The following is a 6000-nucleotide window of genomic DNA, read 5'->3' on the forward strand; positions in this document are numbered from 1 at the left end:
GTGTTGCATGCTGGCTTTCTTGTGAACCAAAACATCAATGCAAGCCACCAGGGGGCAACAGAGTCTCTAGTAAGGTCACAGAAGACCTCCAGCAGGAGGTCAAATCAGCCAGACTACTTGCAACTCTTCCCGAACGGCTTCAAAATTAGATTGCGTGGCCAAAATGAAAAATGGCAGTTCACAAGAGGGCCGGAGAAGTTCATTAGCGCAGATATTAATTAACAAAGAAATTTGTGTGACGTAGGTCTGCTGATGAAGCTCGATTTCCCTCTAGGATCAGGCAACTGTCAATAATTAGGCCGAGGTGAGCTCGGCAAAAAATACCTGCGCACAACCTCCTGGAAAAAAAAAACAACCTTAATTGATTCATTAAGCAAAGCAAAAAATTCTTTCTTCGTGCGGTCAGCACTTTAGTTCCACCGCTGGAGGGGTAGTTCTTCTTCTTCTCCGTCTTCTTTTTTTCTCCGTCTCATTTTTTACGGCACCTGAGAGACTTTGCTGGGCAGAGGATGGGAGCGCGGCAGATGGTTTGCTGCGCCTGCTGAGTGAAAGAGCTGCGGTGCACTAATCAGACGGCCACCTCCACGGCGGAGCGCCGGCTCTTATCGCCCTCCGAGGGGCAGTTTGACAGCAGGCGCGGTGGCCGAGCGCATCGCCGCCGCCACCGAAACACGCCTGCTGCACGCTTGGCTTTACTGCCGAAACACACACAAGTTGTGCTTTGCTGTTTTTCTCAAAACGGAGAAAAAAAATGTATTCCTTTATTTTGAACTCGGCTCTGTACGACATGCTTCTATGTTACTGGTGGACAAAAGGCGGCGCGGCCAAGGTTTCCTCAAGGTTGACTTTGAAAAAAAAAAAAAAAGAAAAATGAGAAAGAAAGCGTTTTCATTGACCAATAACTCAACACACACACACTACACTACACTGCACTACACTGCACTACACGCACGTGCACCCCCCTGCACCCCCCCCCTCCCCATCCCCCGCTTCTGTCTGTTTTGTTCCCGTTGAGTGATGAGCGGTGCTCCGTCCTCTGGGTGACATTCAAAGGCAGCATAAATCCTCATCTTTACGGTGCGGCGGGGGCGATAAAGTCTCCCTGCTAATTGCAGACGTAATGAATTACCATAATTAGTTATTGAATATACTACGCGCGGATTATGAAGAGGAAGGCGCTTTGTTGTTTTGTGGTTTTTCCCTCCCGCGGCGGCTGCGGTGGAGGGAAGCAGGGATGCGGTGGAGGAATTGCGAGCTCCCGCCCCTGCTCTCTTACCGCCGCTCGGAACCTGGAAAACTCCTGGACGCAAATATTTCCCCTCCTGCTGACGCAGCTCAGTATTTCCCCTGTTAATCCCCCATCTCCCCTCTTTAATATCCAGGCCGCAGCTTTAGGTGGCCGAAGGCAAGTAGGGGCTAAATATTGCCTCACTCGCTCGCACTCTTTTTTTTTTTTTTTTTTTTTAATGTGCCAGTGAAGGATCTCCTTAATGGATGTCAACTACCCCCCCAAACCCCATCCCCTCCGCCTTGGACAGCCATATCCTCAGAATATACAGGCGCCCCCCCCGCCCCCCCACCACTTTTTTATTGCGATTCAACATCAAGATATAATGTTTCATAGATAAATGCCACGGCGCCATTAATCCTGGGAGCCCTAAATTACACTAATGATACTGGAATATCACTAATTAATACTTGCAACCATAAAGGTGCACTTTTAAACCGGGGCAAATATATAGAGATTGAGCTGCTGAGTAATAATGAGTGAAATAGGATCTGCAGCGGGGGGCAAAAAGAGACCGAGAGTGAGAGAAAAAAGAACCGGTGACGGGATGGTAAAACAAATTCCCCTCTCAGGACTCAGGAAGTACATTCACGGCGCTTTAATAGAGTCACTTTTTTTTTTTGTGGTCAGCTGTTTTAATTTCCTGCGGGCCTCTCGGCGGCGGCGGATGGATTTCCACTTGTTTATCTCTCGGATATTATTAACAGCCACAAGTCCACGGTGACGGCTGCTGATCTTTGTCGCGCGTCATGGACAATCACCGTTTTACACCTTAGTGCCCCCCCCAATACCACCACCACCACCCAGCCATCATCGGGGGTTTTGGCGACGGGGGCCGCAGTCTTGATCTACGCCACTTTAGAAGCGGCAATCTTGATCAAGCTGTCAGCTGCTCCTCGCTGCTCTTTAACCTGGGTCAAGCGGCCGTACATCACGGCTTCGCCAGACACTTTTTTTCCTTGTCGGGAGTAACGGCGCCTTTTATTTATGTGGCATCCGCCTGCCATTTTTTTTTTTTTTTTGGGGTGGGGAAGGGTGAGTGGGGGGGGGGGGGGGGCGATGTATTAGCCGAGCATCTGGACCTCTGTCAGCATTCCATTAAAGCCGTTTCCTGCGGTCTAAATCGTCAAATCTGAAATAGACAATTTTTTAAATGCAAGTCACTCTTAATTGAGGTCAGCTTCCTGCCGGCGTAACTCACCGCCGTTCGGCAAATTAAGATTTCCTGGCCTGACGTTTTCGGAAGGCAGGATTTATTTATCGTGCGAAGCTAATGAAGATGGTGACAGGCTGCAGCTGCGAAGAAAAATGTTACTCCTCGACTTACTTTTCAGTTCGTTTCAGGGGATTTTTCTTTCTCCCCTGACCCATAATAGTACATCTAATGTTGTAGCATTATGATCAGAGGAGCAGGTCTTACTGGCAGAGATATGCATCCAGATGGCTCTTTTATTGCAGCTGCATCTCTCAGATTAACGGCGCCTGTTCTCTCCTTGTTAATGGCGTCCTGTGAGCTGCAGACAGCGGCGACCCCCGAGGACCCCCAGCCTGTCGGACCGCCAGAGACCAGGCTAACGTGTGGGTTTTTCAGGCCCTTAAGAACCTCACCGCCGTCGGCGAGCTAGCGGAAAGTTGGGTTTCCTACCGCTGGAGCCCAGCTGAGGGTCTTGTCCTCGGCCTCCCGTAACACATGCAGCACTGTTACAGTAGCTGCGTTTACATCACCCCTAGAATTGCGCAAAAACCTGAATATGGCAATAAAACCTGGTGATGGAAACAGCTCCACTTGGAAAATCCTCTCCAATATGGCTAAAAGGTTTTGACGCTCTCATGAGGTGGTTTTCTGCACGTATACATATTTTTTCACATTGACACGTCAGCGGACGTGATGCACGTGGTCACGTGACCAGTTCACGTCAAGTGAAAATGGCGCGTCGTGATTGGACGGAGGAGGAGACAGAATTTTTTTTTTTTTTACAAGTAATCAAAGAGAAAAATTGAACAACCATTCTTCACAACAAATGTAAACAAACAAAACTAAAAAGTCAAATCTCGTCCCGTGGGATTTGACCAGAATTCCGGCTTATGCGCTTCACACCATTCAATGGAAACCCCTGCGAAATCGCAATTGTTAATACTTTGTCGAAATTGTAGAAATATCGCTTTTATTTTGCGAAAAGACTGTCATGGAAACGCAGCTCGTGAGGTCTGGTGTTTCAGATCATGAGGTCGGCTCGGCCGTCCATCCAGGCTGTCGGTCTCAGCTGATCTATGCGCTGGCGCTTCACTCAGGATAAATCAGCCTTATCAAAGTGGCAGGTGTTTGTTCACCTGCTATAAACATCCCCAGCGGGAGGGGGCTGGGGTGTGGGGGGTGTGTGGATTATTTACCGAGACGGCGCCTCCCGCGCTGTTTACTCTCTCCAGCTGCGGCTCTCGTGTCAGGTCAGCCATCGGCCGCCTCACTTGTTAGCGGGGTGACTAACGGCGCCCCCGCATGGTGTTGCGAGGAGAGCCCTGTAATGGAGAGAGAGATGCCGGAGATGCTGAGACTCACCGCCTGCCAATCCAGAGCCGCCGCTCGGACCCTCCACAGAGCCAACGTGGCTGCGGTGGCGTGACCCCTCGGCTCAGCATCTCAATATAGAGTCTGAGGTATGATGGCTTGAGTTATAAAGAGCCCCTGTTCGCTCACTGCTGCGGATTGCTGCCGTTACTTAATGGCAGCTTTGGTACAAGTCCAAGCAGATGTCCCCGCTGCCCGGCCGCCCAGCCCCAGGCTGCTCGCCCGCCCGCCCATCACATGGGCTGCTTGCCAGAGGTGAGTGAGGAAGCTGTGGGACGGCCATGATAACATCGTAAGATTAAATGGGGGTTAAACGGTTCGGCGTGAGATTCAGAGTCCTGTTTGTTCTCTGCCATTCTAAAGAAAAGGAAAAGCCCATGTCAAAGGAAAGAGGAAAAAATACACAATAAGTAAACAAATTAGCGCACACATTAGCACAAACTGTTTTCACACGTGAGGTAAATCCCGACTGCAGGTACTCATCAAGTAAATCCACCTCAAACATAATATTAGTATTCAAAATTCCATTTATATTTTCTGTGGTGTGATTTGATCACTTCCACAATTGACTGTTGAATAATGTCCTGGTGGTTTCATATAACTAAAATAATGTTACACAGACTGCTAGACTTGTTTTTGTTTTACAGTTAACACTCAGTAAAAACAGACTGAAATGATTGATTGGAACGTTGCATTTTGGTAAGTGATGTCAAGGTATTTACACTAAATACATTTATTTAAACAGGATGACTTTAGTTAAGATGTAATTTGATGAAAATACTGTATTTTGCGTCAATCTAGATGCTGCTACCGTCTTCTGGATCAACAAAACTGCCGGCAAGAAATATCTTGTATCATTTTTGAAAGACATTTAAAAATATAGAGAGCTCGTAAAATTGCACAATCAGCCTTTTCAGCCAGTAAAAATCCACTCTTTGGCAATGTAATGGCATCGGAAGTGGATGATAAGGACCAATCAAATACTTCCAGAGGTTGCTGCCCCAGTGCACCAAGAGTCGCAGCCTGGATCAGTTCCGTCCTTTAATGCCATTTAAAGAAGAAGGTTCTTCTGATCTCAAACCACTAAAAACTTTTTGAGAATTCGAAAAACCAGACGCGTGGAACCGGCGCCGCCCAAAGACGTTCTTGGCGGGGACGCATCACTCACACCCAAATGAACGGCCCTGACATCGAGCCTATTAACATACCAATTTAGGACACTCATTACATATGTATTACATGAATGGGAGGGAGGTTAATTTGAGTAATTTGTAGCTTTGCGCAGCGCCGGATGATGGAGTGCGTCTCCGGAAGACAATCCGGAGCCGGACGCTGGATTCACCCAAGACCCGCCGAGAATTTAGGCTCGTCATAAAAGATTTCTCCTCGCCTCCTATTTCACCCCGGACACTTTTATGTTTTTTTTATTTTCTACCTCATTGCAGCCGTGAGCTGCCTGCTGATTTACACACGCTGGCAGGGAAGCGGCGGGGCCCTCGAGAGACGGTGCCCTCTAGCCCGCCATTTTTTACCCCCCTTGTTTCACCGTCCGCCCCCCAACAAGCCCCCCCCCCCCCCGTCCCCATGCTGCCACCGTCGGGCGTCTCTCGGTTCTTTGGGGTCCGAGAGGCTCCGCCGCCATCTCTTCCTCATGTCTGAGGTAGACGATAATCTGCTGGGGAGGTTACTCACTTGCACACACACACACACACACACACGCACACCCAGACTTGGAGGCCGAGCGCAGACATGCTCCCTTTTCTTCCATCTGCTCCTGTGTCCGATTTCCTCACCTACCGTCATATTTCAGGGAATTACACAGCGGTGTTCTCGGCTCCTGACGTTTCGCCGCTCCGGCCCCCCCCCTCGCTACTCCACTCTGGGGGGCCACTGTATGTTCAAGTGGCTTAGTTTCACGCTGATCAGCCACCAGTGGAGGAGCTGTTCCTCGCCTCGCTACGGCGATCACGAACCTCGCTCTTGGTAATTGCTACATCGGCGCGACAGAGTGCGGAGCGGGAAACGGCCGGCAAGGTGTGAGGAGAACCGAGGAGAGGTGGATGATGGATAGTCTGCTGATATCCACTGGGTGACTGTGTGACAAGGAGCAAGTGAACGGTCCAGTTTGTAGAAAAAGCTTCTTCTT

The sequence above is a fragment of the Nelusetta ayraudi genome, unplaced genomic scaffold, assembly GCF_046127955.1.
Source record: "Nelusetta ayraudi isolate G7.1 ecotype Tasmania unplaced genomic scaffold, CSIRO-AGI_Nayr_v1 ptg000003l, whole genome shotgun sequence".
NCBI classification, from domain to species: Eukaryota; Metazoa; Chordata; class Actinopteri; order Tetraodontiformes; family Monacanthidae; genus Nelusetta; species Nelusetta ayraudi.